This window comes from Sturnus vulgaris, chromosome 1 (genome assembly GCF_052056855.1).
Source record: "Sturnus vulgaris isolate bStuVul1 chromosome 1, bStuVul1.hap1, whole genome shotgun sequence".
Classification (NCBI taxonomy): domain Eukaryota; kingdom Metazoa; phylum Chordata; class Aves; order Passeriformes; family Sturnidae; genus Sturnus; species Sturnus vulgaris.
In genome coordinates this window covers 126,223,372-126,242,016 of record NC_142243.1, presented here as the reverse complement: position 1 = coordinate 126,242,016, position 18,645 = coordinate 126,223,372, and the positions used below count along the sequence as shown (strand labels likewise).

Here is an 18,645-nt window from a genome sequence, read left to right as displayed (position 1 = left end):
CACACACAGAGCATTGCCCAGAAAAAAGACCTCGAGAATATTTTACAATATTTTTTGGCACTAAACTATTTAGGTCTAATACACATATTTTAAAATTTATTGTGGCATAAATGTACAAAAAATAGAGATTTCCGCTAAACAGTCACACCGAGGAAGTGCTAGATACCAAATATTATCTGGATGAGCACCCTTTGTTAGGAAAATATAAGGCTTTTCTACAACATTTGCTATAGCAGATACTACCTGCACTTTGGTATGCTCAATTATCTGGTCTTAACAGCAGCATACTTTATTTTAATATCAACCTTTTCCTACAGTCAGCAAATATTGTGTATTTTGTTTAAATTGACATGTCATATGTTATTATAAAATATGAAAAGGAATGATTGGGTTTTTTAGAGTTAGGCAGAATCATTTTACTGTGGTTTGGCTCAAATGAATAGCATATTTTCTTTTAGACAAGCCTCAAAAAAACCTATGAGAAAATAGAGCAACCAATAAAACAAACATTAAAACGTGAAATACGAACTAATGATTAATTGTTTACATTTTTATTAAATTACTTACAGATCTGACTGCATCTTAACCTCCTCTTGGACTGGAAAATATAAATAATCTTTTTATGAGATGGTTGATAACTGAGATAATACAGGTATCAGTTTTCATGCATATACACAAATCTCCTTTGCACTCTGTATACCACTTTATGTGTGCTACCCAAAACTGGTTGTCAAGATTTGTGTTTAAAACAATAATAACCAAAAAAAAAAGTAGCATTCTTTAAGGGACCTCATTGACTGTGTTTTATTATACAGTTATCTTAATGCTGAACTCAAGAGTAAATGGGAGTCAGTCATCACAATCTCCTTATGACATGAAGACAGTGAGATTAAAGTTGAAAAATCTACTATACTATTGAGTGTAGTTACTGATTATACCATGGAATCAACAATCAAAATACAGTGTAAAAAAAGGCAGAGATTTTAAGATAAGTATAGCTTCCAGTTGTCTGAATGCTGTTCTAAAACTTCATTCCATTATCTGCTTTTGTTCAATGTTCAAATGCTGGGCAAATATAGACATCACTTGTGAAAATAGTAGCTGAAGAAATATTACTGAATTATTAATTGATGTGACATTTACTCTAGTCTAATATCAAGAAAGTTCTTTCTTGGTGACTTGCTTCACACTGGCAAAGCTGTATATATTTGTTATCACTAGAAGATGATTTGAAATTCTTTTACTTCCAACATTTATGTGCTAGAAAGATTGGTAGCTCACAATATTTTCCTAACAGATGAGACATCCTACATGATCCAGCTACTTGTTCTTCTAGATATTTTAAAAAGCAGAGAGAATAAAAAGTGCTGCAGCAGGGAGCAGGCACAAGGACACGATGGAGATTGTTATGGAAAACACAAATCCATGATTTCTCTATGAGATAATATGCCCAAAGGACTGGAAAGCAGTAAGCAAAAGACTGAAAGCCCTAAAAATAGGTGAAAATATATCATTGTCTTTGAAAAGAAAAAAAAGGAAAGAGAAGGAAAAGAAAACAATTTTTTAGCAGGAAATTGACAAAGATAGTAAAATAAGCCTTTAATATATGCCTTCTTTGCTGTTTTTGTTTGCATACTGTTTCTCTGAGTTTTTGGCTATAATTATTTACTAATTTTGAGCAGTGGACCAGCATGGTTTATACTCTAGTACTCATCCATTCATATTTCTGTATTCACTAACATATTAATAGGGTATCCTTCCAGATTACACTGATCATTCCGATAAAAGTGATATTTTTCTAGAGACAGACACCTATTTTCCAGTAGTACACATTTAATTTTATTTCTGTAATAAAATTTATCATGTCCTCAAAAACACCATAGGCTTATTGAGCTTGTCTCTTACTCACAATTTTAATTCTAATAGATCTCCTTTATCCCATAAGAATTTGTTGTTGATAGGGATTTTGTTTGTAAAGAACTTCAGATAAGTGTGTGTTGAAAGATGTTCCCATACACAGTGTTCTGTTTAGGAAGCATTTTCATTTAAAGGATTATCACACCACTGGGAATTCTGAGCTTTGTACACTTATAATCAAATCAACTCTGCTTCCTCTGAAAGTTTTTATCTCTCAGAAATATCCCTTTTGAGATTCATATTAGTGATTTTATCCACAGAGATTTTTTACAGTTAAATTAAATCTTCATGAAAGTGTTTTTTCCTCACTGGAGAGAAGAACTTGAAGGAACAGAAGACCTAATGCTCTTATACATCCATTTCTGCCCATTTGAGTCAAAAGTGCATGAAAGCAGTTTGATTTCCCTATAAGCTTTCCATACAAGTAAAGTATTGTACTCTGGAAATAGTTAGGAAGCATATTGCTTTATTTTCATTTACTACTTCCAGTCTAGTCTATTTACTGCCACTGGTGGCCCAGAATTTAAGTCCAGGTCTCAATTAGTGAAAATATTGCATGAAAGAATACCTTTAAGTCACAGGTGGGGGATTATTCCAATTAAACAAACACCACTCGTATCTCTCCCCAAATAAATGTATCTGTAAAAACAGCTATTTCAAATACACATGTGGTTTATGCTATTTCTACACTACACTATTTTAAAGATAGGTCTAACATTAATTCTTGCTTGCTACCTAAGAAATAATTTAGGCTGATGAAGATACTAAGGAAGGAAGGAAGGAAGGAAGGAAGGACATACAGATCCTGCAGTAGTTGGGAGACTGCAATGCTAACATCAACATTGTAAAAACCTTATTTTTTCACCAAATTGCAGTGTAATCTTTAGAAAAGAAGTTGTCAGTTTAAAACAGTTTAAATTCTTACATTATCTGACTCAAAATATTAAGTGTTTTGTTATCAAAAAGGTCTTATTAAGACAGACTAAAACCATCACTACTGATTTGAAGAGAAATCAGGCTTTCTCCTACATCTGACAAAAATACGAATCATGTTGCATTATTTAAGTTGCTAATTTTGCCTATGCACATCAAGCTGTATTGTAATTAAATACCTTTCATAATCACAAACTGTGATTTGACTAGTCCTTTATAATTCAACTTGTTGTTCATTTAATTTTTTGCAAAGTATTTTTCTTTTCTACAACACACCCTTACCACTCCATAATATCAATAACTATTATATTGTCTTTGTCAAATTCCAGTTTCTCTCAAGTATAAAATTAGCTACATTGCTCCTTAATTTCCCAGTACCGAAGAGTGCTGAGAAACTTCAGTTGCTATGAGATGTAAAAGGAACAGAGAAGACACTGTCTTCTGGGAAAATGAGCCTTCTAAATGTATTTTAAGTTATATTGGACATGAATTTTCCTATTGTGACACCAACTGATCAGTGAAGACAAAAAATACCCCAAAAACAAACAAAAAACCCAAAACAAAACAAAACAAACCACAAAAAAAAAGACAAAGGCACTTGATGTCATTTTCTCCGGTTCTGAATATCGATATAATTTCATTGCACATATTAATCAGAATAACAAGCACTGGAAAAACTTGCACTGTCCACTTCCCTAATTGAAATTTTTCTAAATTCTCCAGAGATGCTTTCTGTAGATGAAATCCTGCTTAGACTTCTCCTGCAGTGCTGATTAGTTTGACTAGTTTGTTGCAGTAGAGCTACTCTGACTTTCAAAGTCCCCCTCACAGAGAATTAAGTAGACCCTACCATAATTCTGTTCTCAGATATCTCACATGGAACTAAGAACCAGAACAAGATCAAACGCCATAAATGTATTATGATCCATCCCAGCCTGATTTACTGCATAATTCAGATTGTCTGTCCAAATAAAACCTGACAAACACAGAACTTTTTAATATCTCTTTTTACCCTTACCATTGGATTCTCACCTGACATAAGCCCAATCCAACACTGAATACAAAATTATTGATGATATAATGGCCCTCTGTGATGTTCCTCCCACAAAACTAAAATGCTGTATGCATGGGGTCTTATCTTCACAGCATGTAGGAAATATACTGCTATTCTCATTTTGTAACATCAAATGCATAAAGCAGCATCAAAATAAACCACTAAGTTTGGGTGCTGTACCTGACAGGTTGAGTTTTTAGCAATAATAGCATTTGTCTAAAATATCATGTTCTCACAACACAATTCTTCTTAAAATTACTTGCAGCTAAAAGCTCTCTTAGTTCTGAAGACAGGAGCAAAAGTTTCTCAGATTGGATAAACTCAATTGACAGCCAGCTCTAAAAGGTTTTGCTTTAAAGAAGTACTCAGAAAAACTAAATTATTTTGTAGTGAATCGAATCCTACAGAGGCCTTAACATTGAGACCACTTTTCCTCTTCCTAGATTGTCCATTTTTGTTCTTATTTCTTACAGTGAAGACAGCAGATTTTTGCCTCTATATGGGCCAAGATCCATTTATATGTTTTTTACTCTATTGTATCATGAGGTAGTTTGGCTATATCTGTTTTCAAGATCTGCCTGGAATGAAAATCTAAACAATAGTAAAAACAGAAGTCGTCCATTTCTCACTGGTAACCTATTTCAACGTGATGCTTCTGTGATATTGGAACACTTGATTTATAGCATCCTTACAAGTATTTAATTTTCCCTAAACATGAGGAGGAAAATAGCATTTTTCCTTTAGTGGCATTATCAGCCTCAGCATAAAGAAATTGTTCGATAATTAGAGTGATGAGTAACTAGATTTGGCCATGTGTTTCTACTGATTAAATAAACTATGTTCTAGAATAATGAAGAAAGCTTCAGACTCATTAAAAATTATCAAAGAAGACCACAGCAGTGGTTCTCTACCAACCATATGAAGTTCTACACGAGAAAGTGCTGGATTCTGCACCTGGGATGGTGCAACCCTGGATGTGTGTATAGACTGGGGAGTGAGATGCTGGAGAGCAGTGCCATGGAAAGGGACCTGGGGGTCCTGGCCCATGGCAAGTTGAATCTGAGTCAGCAGAGCCCTGGCAGCCAGGAGGGCCAACACTGTCCTGGGAGCATCAGGCACAGCATCACCAGCTGGGCAAGGGAGGGGATTGTCCTGCTCTGCTCTGAGCTGGGGCAGCCTCACCTCCAGTGCTGGGGGAGTTCTGGGTGCCACAATATAGAAAAAGCATTAGGCTATTAGAGATTGTCCAAAGGAGGGCTATGAGGATGGTGAAGGGCCTTGAGAGGAAGCTGTGTGAGGAGCAGCTGAGGTCACCTGGTCCATTCAGCCTGGAGGAGACCTCATTGCAATTACAACTTCCTCACAAGGGAAAGAGGAGGGGCAGGCACTGATCTCTTCTCTCTGGTGACCTGTTACAGGAGCCAAGGGAATGGTCTGAGGCTGTGTGGGAGAGGTTTAGGCTGGATATTAGAAAAAGGATCTTCACTGGAGGGCCGCTGGACACTGGAAAACGCTCCCCAGGGAAGTGGTCACAGCAGCAGCCTGGCAGAGTTCAAGAAGTGTTTGGACAATGCTCTCGGGTACATGATGTGACTCTTGGGAATGGTTCTGTGCAGGGCCATGAGTTGGATTTGATGACTCTTGTGGGTCCCTTCCAACTCAAGATATTCCACGATTTTGTGATTCTGCAAAACACAAAGAAAGAGCAGCAAGAACAAAAACTTTTATATAAAGAAAACTTTTTATTCGTGCATAAAAATTATATCCTGACCTTTTCAATGATCAGTTTATGTCCAGAAGCATAAGAGCTGATAAAACTTATTTTTGCAATATAACTAGAGATGTTGTTATTGGCCATAAATTAATCTGCCCTTTTGAAAAATTCAGCTATAATGTCTGTATTCTATACTGTATAAGCTTTGTAAGTTTTAAAAAAGCAAAATGGCATACAACTGATGAGCTGTGCAGTCATATTTTTCATAACGTTGTATTTCCAACATGACTTATTTATCATTGCTTTAGTACTGTACAGAATAACAGAGTATAATGCTTCCTAAAGTGTAAGTACTTACATAAACTCATTTATGCAGGACTTGCTTCTCCAATAAGTATATTACTAGTACTGCATTAATTCCAGTATGCTGCTAAAATTATATCATGATAATAATTTGGAAATTTGAAATAGCACTCATAATGTTTCAAAGATATTTTTAATGCTACCTGTCATTCATTTTAGCCTAGTAATAATGGGTTGGGAAGTATCATCTGACATTAAAAATATTCCTGAAAGTGAAATTATGAATATAATGTCTTAAGCAGTTAGCCTTGGTACTTAAGCACACATTTCAAGTTAAATTTTTTGCACGATTAGTAGGAGTCCTTTTCAATTTTTATTTTATACACTTCAAGAAACCTCTGGTCGCTGTCCTGCTGCTCAGGTGTATAATCTCCTTTTTTTTTCTCTCAATTATGCAGAAAATGTCCATTCTGGGGGTGCTTCTCCAAATTTGAAGTTGAATAGCCAACTTAGCAGACTAAACTTCAAAATTATAGCATCAGAGAATCTTCTAAGATGGTCAGAGGCATCCAGAGAACAGCTAGTTAAGAGAAGAGGCAGAATGTCTTCTCTAAGCCCTCGATTCAGAAATCATAGCAGTAAGTTGTCCTTGTAAGGCTGAACCAAGCCAGTTCTCTCAGCCTGTTCAGCTGCTGACTGCTTTGGTAGGCTCCCCTGCTCTCTGGCCAGCTTTTGAATGCGTTCCTTGTACTCACAGTTCTGGATTTTATTTTTGTTCATATGTATCCAGATTCTCTGTTAGTCATTTCTATTGCCTATATTTGCAGTAACCCGGATGGCAATGGGCAAAGAAGCTGCATTAGAGTTACTTTGGACAACAGACTCAGTAGGTGCTTTCAGGGAAAACACACCACTAGTTTGCTGTAGCCCTCTTGTTCCAATATGCAATTTTGTCTCCCAAAACACAAAGTATTGCATATCCACATACAGAATATGTGTGTCTTGCAGCAAAGACACAAGGCAAACTGAGCAATAGCCAGGGAAAATAAAAAGATAAAGGAAGTGGCAGGCGTGGTTCAAACTCTTCATAAAATGCTGGAGGCACATCTTTTACATCTTTCAGGACAAAATCCCTACAATTTAGAGAACTGTATGCTTCTTATTCAGCAACATAAACGTTATAAGCTTACAAGCATAGACTATTCACCTGTTGTACAATATTCATACTCAAGGAAGCAATAAACTAGCTTTTGCCTGGAAAGGGGAAAGAAGGTACAGTGCAAAGCTCTACATAGAGCTCCATCAATGACAAATGCAAGGATTGTGTTCTGTGTTTTGATGCATTTTTCTGCTGGTATATAATAAACATCTTCTAGATACTCATATCAGGTTCCCTCATTAACATTAGACCACCTTAATTTAAGGACTGAATAGGTACTGTAATCAAAAACAGGTGTTTTGTGATTAATAAAAATGAAAACAAAAGAGAATTCATTTTTGACATGAGGTTATATTAACTTTCCAAGCAAACTATTTAAAATAATATCTCTTCTGTGATTTGTAAATGGAAACAGCTAGGCATGGGTAAATCTACAGAAGTTCTTTCTTTTAGATCATTTTTGAGCTCTTTTGGTAGTGAGGCTCAAATGGACTGTGTGAACAGCAGCAGTAAAATACTAAGTCAAAATCCTCATACTTCATCCACTATTGGGGCCAAAAGTTATATTTCTTATATGTAAATGGAAGTTCTGTGCACATGAGTAATATGTCTGAATTCTAGGCAGCTCCTTTAAAATAATGCTGAAATTAATGTCAATGCAATTTGTAACATGGCAATGGGTGGAGTCAAAGAATGAGGGTGAATTCCTCTTTCTGACTCAGTAGTTCTTCTCAAGAATCAGGATTTTTTTTTAAATCAAACTATACATGGTTTCTAGATCACCTACTGACTAAAGACATGGGTTTGCCATAAAAGCAGCAATGACAGGCTCTGGGGTTATCTGAAGTCAAGTCAAATTGAGGGTGGGGGGCATCTTCATTAATTGAATCCGTGGCAAAATGAGACATTAAAATTTCATGTTTGATTAGGAGTATAATCTGAAATTATTTGTTACATAGCATAAGGTCTTGCAGTGGGAAGTAATTTCATCATATTTTTGTATTTTGTGTTAGTTTCAACTGCATGTAGTTGTTTACACAGAAGTAATGCTTAGCACAGAGCTTAGAGAGTTGATGGTAAAGCCAGATTTTGATGTTCCTTAACTGTTTTACAGACCATTTAAAAAAAAATCTGGCTTCAGAGATGCTTAAGTAACTACATACAAGGACCAATAACGTCAGCATGCCATAAGAACAAGTCACCGTGGTTTGGTTTCAAATACTGCTGTGCATTTTATAGCTTCCTGCATGCTTTGGGCTTTTGTCCTAACAATGATTGTATTTTGGAGAACAAATTAGCAGATTATTATTGATAGCTCGTGTACTCAATAAAAAATGTTCATATTGCTTGAGACTTTAAAGTAAAATTTTTCTTTCCTCTGAAAAGCATACCACAATATCTAAAAAAACACACCCAGAAATAATCGGTCCAACTGTGTTGATGTTAAGATCATCATTTTTCCTTCGTTGCTTCCCTGACACTCTCATGTCAGGCTGTGTCCTCACAACAATAGGATTTTTGATTAGGGATTTCCAAACTGTATGTAGAAAAAAAAAATCTAGGTTCCAAATTGGTACTGGTTCCTAGTTTCTATTTATTATAAGTCAGTCTTTAATACTAGCTTGTATGAGGTGTTGTAGAGGACAAATAAGATTAAAAAATTATATGCAACATGAATGCTAAAAACATTTGTCCAGATTTTTTTTAAAGAATAGGAATAAAAAGTTTTACTTTTTCCTTTCTTTCATACTGCCATGTAGTTTTAATTTGGTGACCTTAGCTATGATAAACACAAATAAATTTCAGCCTTTTATTAAAGTCTCAGTTGCATTTGCTTTTACATATTGAAAAATAATCAACAGAAATTATAGTCCTCTGGCACAAAGGGGATGGTGGACAAAATCTGTTATATATATTATAAAACCAACCAAAAGTCTATATGAAACATCTTGAAAGTTAAGCCCCAAAGGGAACAATAAGGCTAACTATTCCCCACGTTTCAATTTCACTATATTAGTGTCAAGTATCCTAGGAGGATTCAAAGGCATCAGCTTCTTTTGCATTTTCAATTGTTATCCATAAACACACAAAACAGGGGTTATACTTGATTTGATCTAGAGTGGATATAGATTAAAAAATAAGAAAACCTTTAGTTTTCTCTCCTATGTTAACTTAAAAATGTCTTCTATATTCCAGTTCTAGGCGATTTTACCTTCTCTTAACCATGCAAAAGCTATAGTGTTTCAAAGCTGCAGATTAGTGATGGTGGCAGCTTATTCCTTTTGGTTATCTACAGCACCATCTTAGTGTCTTGAGGCATAAAAGAATATTATCTGTGTGACAGTTATGGCTAGAGCCATCTATACTGTTCATGCTATCAGCTCTCAAAGAGCTCAGAATAGAAATCATTCAGTTTAAGACATCTTTGGTAGTTTCATTAAAAGCCTAAAATCATGAAGTACCACAAGTTATGACTAAGGTTATATGAAAATTTCAGTAAATCTACGATGTGGAAAGTATATATGCAGTTGGGGTGGTTAGCATAGAATTGCTAATCTTTTGTAAAGGCAGTTGACCATAAGCAAGACAACCTATAAATCTGCTTTCCTTCTTTACTTAATTTTCATCACAAATAATGTGCCACTCTGATTGCATGAAATCATCAGGAGTGTCTTCAATTACTGTGTGCAGCCTCTGATCAAAATGACTTCCTCTATTCTCAATCTGGGGGATGATGGGGAGGAAAACGGGAGGAGGGGGGTGAGAAATGCACAGCTAGTTATGTATTACAAATGTCAGGTTACTGTGAAAGTGTATATATTCATATTTAATAATTTCTAAGCTGGAGTTGTGATTGCAATAATGGCTCATTCATATCTGCATTTCATTTAAATGCACTGTTTTGACTCACCGAACATTTGTCATAGATATTATAGCTAAACTTTTTCACATGACCACTGAGGTAATGACAGCATTACATTACCAGAAAACTGCATGACTTGCTGATACTTCCATTTTCCTCAGCAGCTTATGAAATAATCAAAATGTGTGCATGAAATGGCGGCCTGTTCTGAATTTATTTTAATTCAGATAGGCTTATACAGAGAAATGAAGAAGAGTGTAGGACCTCAGACACAAGAGACAATGACTACGCACAAAGCTGAATTTTACTAGCAGGAAAGATGGATATATGGGTATTAGACTTTTCATAGCTATAGGAAGGATAATCTTTCAATCAGATTAATGAGAAAATATATTGCATGGGCCCTACAGCACTTTTTGCTTTCCAGGCTAATACGTGATTTAAATCCCAAAAGTACATTTTCAGCATTACAATATCCTTTGATAATAATGTCGCTTGCACAAAGACAGATAAAAATAAAACAGTCCCCCTTGATTTCCCATTTTAGATTTGAAGTATATTTTCTGTTCTTTGCCTGCAATGAAGTGAATTCTATTGAGAAGAGTCACATTTAATAAGACAAAGGGAATTTTCTAATTATGCTACCTGTCAAGATTTGAATCTATGGGATTGCAACTGCAATTGAAGAAACAGAGGAAGCAATTGCATATAGTCCAGTTTACTTTGGTGTATGATTACTATTTGCACTTAGATATTGCTAAATGTAAATCAAGCACACACACAGAAGAATGCTTTGAAGTAAACACCAAAAGGCAAGTCTCAAAGTGGATTTTATAGTCCTTATTTCAATTTTCAGTATGCAATTTCCCAAGCTTTTCTAATTTATCTATAGAAAAATAGTGGAAACCTGTGAAAATGTAACACTTTTAAATAACTCTGAGTCACACAAATATACCATGGTCCAAATAGTAAATATAATTAAAGCACGAATTACTAATGATAAGGATGTATACACATCATTATGCTAGGTTAAGCATTTATGCATCTTTCTGGAGGAAAGCAAGTACTGTAGTGGTGCAGAAAAACAAAAACCAATTAAAACTAATGCAATATGAAAAATAAACTTTCCATACTTTTTCTTATAATTTTTGCATAGTTCATATAAGAAACATGCAAACATTAAAGTAAATCTTGCTGTTATAAATGGAAACCTGAAAGTTATCATATGCTGTCCTTTGAGGGTCTCTGGGGAACGGTTTAATGTGCCCCATCAGACATTACTCTTATTTGCAGCTTTGCAGTCTTGGAAACACTATGGCACATTAGACAAGGAAAATAAATATTGTGTTCTTGATGGTTTTCTTCATATTACAAGTTTACACAAATTCGTGATACAAAATCAATTATTATAAACATTTAATGCAAATAATAAAGTGTTTCTTTTAGTGGCTACATAATTTAAAAAAAAAATATTATTAAAGCAATGTCCAGTAGAATAATGCAGATTATGATCATGGGCAAAAATGTGGCCATAATCGGCAAGCCTATTTGAGGATTTTTAAAATTGTTTGTCTATGTGTTTATGTGCGTCTGTGTGTGTGTGTTTGTCTGTGCATACACATATATGCATATGTAAATATTCCTGTGGACGCAAACACATATACCTATAAACATATATGCAAACACACGCACACACACACATATAAAATTTCCTATTGCAAAATGTGCTTTATTTGGTACTGAAACACAACTGGATCTTATTTTAACTCATCTGGTTTTATGCAAGTCACAAACTGACTTTTAGACTATTTGGTTTACATCTCTATTTAGCTGCTTCTATGGTATTTATTCAGAGAGGGAAGAAAGATGGCCACATCACTTTTTTTTCCATAAAAACATTTAAGCTCTGTAGATGTTTTTTAATAACTCCCAAGTGGTGTCTTTTTGAGCACTACTATCAAATATCTTATTACTAAGCTGCAGCTTTAAACATTTACAGTAGGAAGACTACTAAAAATTCATAAATGATTTCAGCATTCTAGTCTGGCTCAGGTTTCTGAATACATAAATATGCAGCATACTCAGTTCCAGACCAAATATTTGGTGTCATCATCCACCCATATGACAAGAGCAAAGCATAAAATTCATAGGGCTGCAATCTCCTTTCACATCCATACCATAGGAACTTAAAAATTTTGAATTATAGATGTGTTAGACAGGCTGCTGCTCTGCCAATGCTCTTCCACCCTGCAAATGGTGTTAGCATTTCCACGTGTCTTCTACATTTGTAATTGGCTATTCAAACAGAAGATGATGGGACCAAGGTAGATTAATTCAGGTAAGTGCCTTTTGTGGGCCAAATTTTTCAAAAGCAGGCATGTTGCAGCAGAAAAGTTGTGCTGACCCTGTGATCCTTATATAGGGTAGATCTTTTCCATCTTCAGCATTGTCCTTTCAAAGGAACACAGAAGGTTCATGTACTGAGCTTCTTGCCCTCTGTCACTTCTGAAGCCTCCTCTCCTTCATGCAGGGATCAGAGACATTTTTGTACCTTGCTGTACGAAAACACCCATGAAGTGACCTTAAAAGGGAACACTGAGAGCCGGGTTGCAGAGGCTCAGAGCTTCACAAAAGTATGAGAGAAGGAGAAGGTGCTTTTTAATGTGCTTCCCCAATACTAGTTCATGGAAGAGGGTCCTTTTTGTCTTTTTTTTTTTTTCCCAACTATCATTTGATTGCTGTGGCTGATATAGCTATGTATTTCCATTCAGTGGACAGGAAAACCATTCAGTTTCTTCAGTATTTATGAGCTGGCCTCTCAAGAGGACTGGTAGGAGGTACTCCTATCATCTGCCACACCACAAAAAAGTAGAATGAAGTAACTCATTCAGTGAACTGCTGCTTTTTCCATGAGAATTCCCTTAGGATTCTATGAAAACTCTGTAAATTTGAGCATAGTCAAGATTAGGCCCATGATTATCAGTGTCTGTACTTCTGCAGATACAAAACACTTAATGCAGCTGAAAATTCCTTAGCCCTTCTTTCTAATTACATGTGGAGATATGCTTTTCATACAGTGCTTGCCTGAAATTCACAATTTTGCTGGGAAATATCACTCAGTAGCTTGCAGAGGAACATCTTCAAAAGCAGCCATGAAGATGTCACAACTTATATAGGTGAGGACAGCTGATGGTTATAACCAACATTTTATTTCTTAGGGAAATGCTGTGTTGATTGCATGACAGTGTAAACCCAAGTATATAGTTTGAATATATTAAAAAAAAAATTTATAGCATTTATGAGTTATTAGGATTAAAGGCACTACAAAATTCAAAATATTATAAAAAGTATGAAAAAAGTAAAGGACAGAAACACTGAAGCAGGTCCTGTAGTTATTTCTAGCTAAGCAAAAGGAAAGGGTATTGAGCAGATTACCTCCCACTAAGCCTGCTTTCAGGTCTTGTGTCCTGGATGTATTCAGGATTAATTCTCTACTTCAAAGGAGGTGGTACTGTTTGCCCAGCAACACATTTCCTTTCTGCTCTCTGTCTATCTGTTTTTATACCGGTGGGACTCTGTGCAGATGGCTTAATGTCCCTCTCCAGAGTCAGTGCAAAAGAGTCACCAGAGTAAACACAGCAGCCTGTCCTCAGATCATCAGCTGCCTCTGCCTCCTAGTTGCAGAGAGATTTTCAGTCTCAGTTCTTCAACCACACATGCAAAAGTTAATGCTGTTTTTCTACTCTTGAAAATAAACAATATCACAAAAATTTGGAGTGATCCTTTCCACCATGGCTCCAGAGGTGCAAGGAGCTGGAATTTGCTGTCCTTGAAGTAGCTGTTGAGTTTGTTGTTTGAACCTCCCAGTTGGCTTTACTCCTCCTTTACTGCTGCACCATGAAACTTGCCTAGTCTGAAGACTTCAGTGTCCACCTCTGATCCTAGTAGGAAAAAACACTTTGTGAACTGTAGTCCTGATCTCTCAAGCTTCCTTAGTCTCATGAGGGAAGTGGAACTATCCTTAAAAGTAACTACCCTAACTACCCCGAGCTGCAGGTTTCTGTTCTGGGAATGAAAGTTCAGTAATGCACCAGCATGGTTTTAATTTAGACACAAAGCAGCAGCTAAAGCATTCAATGCTGGCAGTGGTGGAAGAATGACTACACCAGTCTCTCACTAACTTGTCTTTTGTGTTTCTTGCAGAGGCATTAAATATTAGAGATCTTTTCTGGCTAAGGTGATTACAAATCTTAAAATAAAATTTAGTTTTCTTCCCTATATTCTCTTTAGTAGTTTTGTGGCTTGCATCTTACTTTTAATTTGGTTGCTTTTTTTTTTTTTCGTTCTTTCAGTAAAACGTATCTTCATTATGCCTTTAAAAACAGAAATACTGGGCTCCAAATTTTTTCGAAATTCTGGTGTTCCAGCAGGATCTAACATCAGATTTCTTATGGAACTAAACACTCAAACACGTAAAGTGAAAGAATTACAAACCATAGCAAAGGAAGAGGGAAAATAATGATTTTCAATTCAGTTACAAAGAAGAGACAAGGTATTCTTCCATTTGGATCCTCCTGTAGTACTTTAAGAGGCTGTGTATCAATAAAAAGTTTTGGATTAAACCTTTTTAAGTTCCAATATCCAGGATATTTTCCCTTGGTAATGGAATTGAAATATGCTTTTAGTGTTGACATTGTTTACAAATTACTTTGTGGGAGAGACACAAAGGAAAAAAAAAAAGACTAATTTTCACGCCCAATTTGTTGACTCTGTTTATTATCTCTTCAGGACTGCAGACCATGCCTATGGAAATGATGGCTGAAAGGCAGCCCTCACCAGAGCAAGAACATACTTTTAAGTTTGTACTCATGAAAATTCTTTTCCTTGGTCCCAAACATCACCTAGGACAAGTTTTCTACAGTAAAGAAAGCTGTTCCAAACTACCATAAGTGGCAGCTACTCAAATCACCTAAGAAGTGACCTGGGCTTAATTTTAGTGTAAAGTCTCAATGCTAATTCCAACTGTTGTTTTTTACATGAAAAATGCAATATTCAACTATTTTGCTGACATAGGCACTTTTGGAAACCTAAATGCATTTGCATATTTCAGCTTTGATTGAGTAAATTTTCTTTGTAGTAACTTGTATGGTGCTGTATTTCGTATTTGGGATCAAAACAATGTGGATACCATAGGAATGTCTCAGTTATTGCTGGACATTGTACAATATCCAGGCCTTTTCTGCTTCCCAGCAAACAGCTGGGGGTTCACAAGGAGTTATGAGGAGACACAGCTGGGATAGCTGACCTCATCTGACCAAAAGGACATTCCATACTAAATAGCTTCATACTCAGCAATAAAAGCTGTGAAGAGGAATGGGTGAAAATTTGGAGTGATTGCATTTGTTTAACCATTACATATGATGGCCAAAAATCTGGGAAGTTGTGAATTAATTTTTTATTTTGCTTTGCTTACCTGTGCAGCTTTTGCTTTATTTATTAAACTGCAGGGCTTTGGATTTTATTTCTCTTTTGCCCTTCTGAGTCTGTCCTACATCCCACTGGAGGGCAGTGAGAGAGTGGCTGAGTGAGGCTGAGCCACCCACCAGAGTGAAACCTCAACACTGCAATACCAGTCAGGTATTGTACTCTGGCAATAGTATCTGTCAGGTTCCTTACTCCAATGGCAGATACTGTGACATGTTTCCATGGCAAATGACGTGTGAGATAGTTACTTACTCTGTATGAGAACATTTCTGCCGCCGAGCTTACTAAATTTTTGTGGAGAACATATTAGAAGGTAAGGATGTTCAGCTCTTCCCAAGGAGCACATTGCAAGAAAAATTTTAGCAAAACAAGGTTCTTATGCACCCTCCCAAAGCCATAAGTATATTCATACAAACCAAAATACACAAACCAACTTCTCAAGCACATTTAATTTTCATGAGTAAAGTGATTTCTCTATAGACAGAAATTTCAAAGAAGAAATCTCAAACCTCCAGAAGGATGCAAGCTCTAGTTCTGGCATACACTAGCATTTCTTGCCAATAGTGATTTGGAAGCAGCATGTGGCTACTTCTAATTGAGGACCAAATATTTTTCAAAAGCATTCATAAAAAATGAATGGTTGATATATCTGAAGCACCAGACTACCTCCTGCTCTCTTCCCTCCTACCCTGTACCCCCATATTATGCTAGCACTTCATAAAACAGCAACGTAACAAGTTCTTTTTGACAACGAAACTGCTTTTGTGAAGAAACACATTCATTTGCAATCATAATGAAATGAAAATGCTGATTCCACAAATAGGGGAAGTGCTGTGTATCCCTCCCAAGAATTTAAAATAGTAAGAAATGACCCTTACTATGGCAACAACTAATTGGTTTATTGCCCTGATGGGCTAGTGACAAGAAAAGCAGTTGGTAGCAGTGCCTTCATCACAGGGTATTCTAAGAAATAACTAATTTAAACCTTCTCAAGCACAGACATAACCTGCTTCACATGGGAGCATATCTCCAGAGGGTTCATTAAGTTACTGGCAGTCTAGGTTTTGGAAGCAACAACTAAACACTACATCTCTGTTCTAGTCTTTGCTGATTGCCTGAAGACCTATAGGCTCAATGAACTGGGGTGGGGTGGTGGAAAGAATTGCAAACTGTTCCTGAATATAAATAAATAAAGAAAGTAAAACCTATATTCAGCAGAGTTTTTCTGTTTAAATGCAGTAGCTGAGAAAATATGTTTCCTGTAATAATTTTAGAACAGTTCCATATTAAGTTTTGGAAAAAAGTTGCTTTTCTACAGAGGAATAAATAATCAGTTATTCAGAAGTAAGAGAAGTCAGCATTGATATATTATATCAGGAAATAATAGGGGCTTTGCAAATTTCTTTCTTACTCCTTTATGTTTCTGAGTCCTGTGTACTGAAAAATACCTTTTGATCTTTGGGTCTTTCTTAAAGAGAGAGGAGAGTGAGTAACCAACTTGCCTTTTACTGGAAGTATATACCTGCTGGGTTTTGTGACTCTCCTCTATTGGGCCTGCAAAGGAAGTGCTTGAGATATCTATGCTGTGTTTTGAGTCCATGTTGGGATGTGCCTTGCTGACTTGTTTCACGTGATTTTATTTCTCCCTGGTATTGCTTTGTGATTTTTCGGTACAAACTAACTCCCTCAAAAAGCAAATCTTAGCCAGAATTGCAATTCTAGGTCTTTTAAAATAAAAGCTCCAAGGCATTTGCAGCTTTTAGGCGGTTTCCACCCAAACCCATAAATTAGATGTTATATTCAATCCAGAGTCATGAAACTGTGGTTTGCAGTGACACTTGAAACCAGGAAAATGTATCTGTTTCTGGGCTTTTAAGTTTTGTACAGCTCTCTATAATACCGTTGACAGCTATTTAGGTATCACTGGATTTAAATGTTTGCTTTAGAAAATCACATTGGGAGAATTTTGGTTGGTAAATGAAAGCTAGTTTAGAGCTCTGTCCTATTTTGCTAAAGTTCAAAAGGGGAAGGATAAATTGTTCTAGTTTTAAGCCATTTCAACAGCTAATGGAACAGTACAAATGGAAAAGGCCCATGTTGTTGGAGCAGAAGGGTCTGAGTTACATTCCCAGTATAGCCTGTGTGCAGATTACATGACAGCTGTGGCGTCTGCATTTACACAGTCACAAATCATTTATGAGACTGACAGTTGTGCCACAGTTTGTGGTTTTCTCTGCCACCAATTGAACTAAAATATCTCAAAGGGAAAGGTTAATGCACTATACTACTGTGCTTGGCATCCATTTGAATATTGAAAAGTCTCTTCTAGACTAATGCATAAAAATCAGCCAAACCAAAGTACAGTAAAGAGCAGAAAACTGTTCTTGAGGTTGAATCCTGTAAAAGTGCTGGTCTGTACTGTTTGCTATTGATCCATACTGTCTAGGAATGAGGGGGAAAATGATGTCTTCTAAGTATGTATTTCCCTATTTTGCTGCAATTGAAGGAGAAAGAGGTCCTGAAGGTTATACATAGCTGCTCTCTATTCCCATCCAGCTGGCCAAAATATCGCATACTTATAATATTTAGTGAGTGCAATGAGGGTATGAAGAATGCTGGATCTTTGAAACTCTTTGGGAAAAGAGGTGACTCGCCATCCCAGGAGTAGGGAATGGCCTTCAGTGAAGCAGGGAGAGAGTGTTACTCTGGAGAAGTGCTATGTCAGTAATGATTTTTTCACCTCTCTCTTCTTCCTCTTGCGTTCATGAAGTCCCTGGGAAGTAGGAGGTTTTTTCCTAGTGATGTTTCTTGTGGTATTTTCACCAAGGTCAGGAAAGGTAACACTGAGAGCTCCAATTGAATGATGAAATGGCAGTGGCTTCAAGCAACTGACTGAGGCCTTGGTTTCATGGGGAAATTTCCTTTTGTGCCTCAAGAGGTATAATGGCATCACTCTATGGGGGCTTCCATGAAGAAAACTCTGGGAGTTATTTGAAGCATTGAGTGTCAGATAGATGATTAAAATACAACTTAGTTTTATTGTTCCTAATTGTATGTTCAATTCAAAGTGATGCCTTTTGCTATGGACAATGGACATGCCTAGCCATGTCTTTTTTTTTCAAATTACAAGGTATTCAGTGATGACATGGTATTGGTAACTATTTTAAAAGTGCTTGTTACTTGGGTATGTAGCTTAGGTTTTCAAAAGCATTCAAATT

General features: G+C 36.2%; 1 long non-coding RNA gene across 3 annotated transcripts in view; it reads left to right on the top strand.

Moving 5' to 3' along the window:
- The window catches only part of LOC148225506 (uncharacterized), a 70,488-nt gene that overhangs the window by 25,543 nt on the left and 26,300 nt on the right, over nt 1-18,645 (top strand). The gene's annotated exons all lie outside the window — the stretch shown is intronic.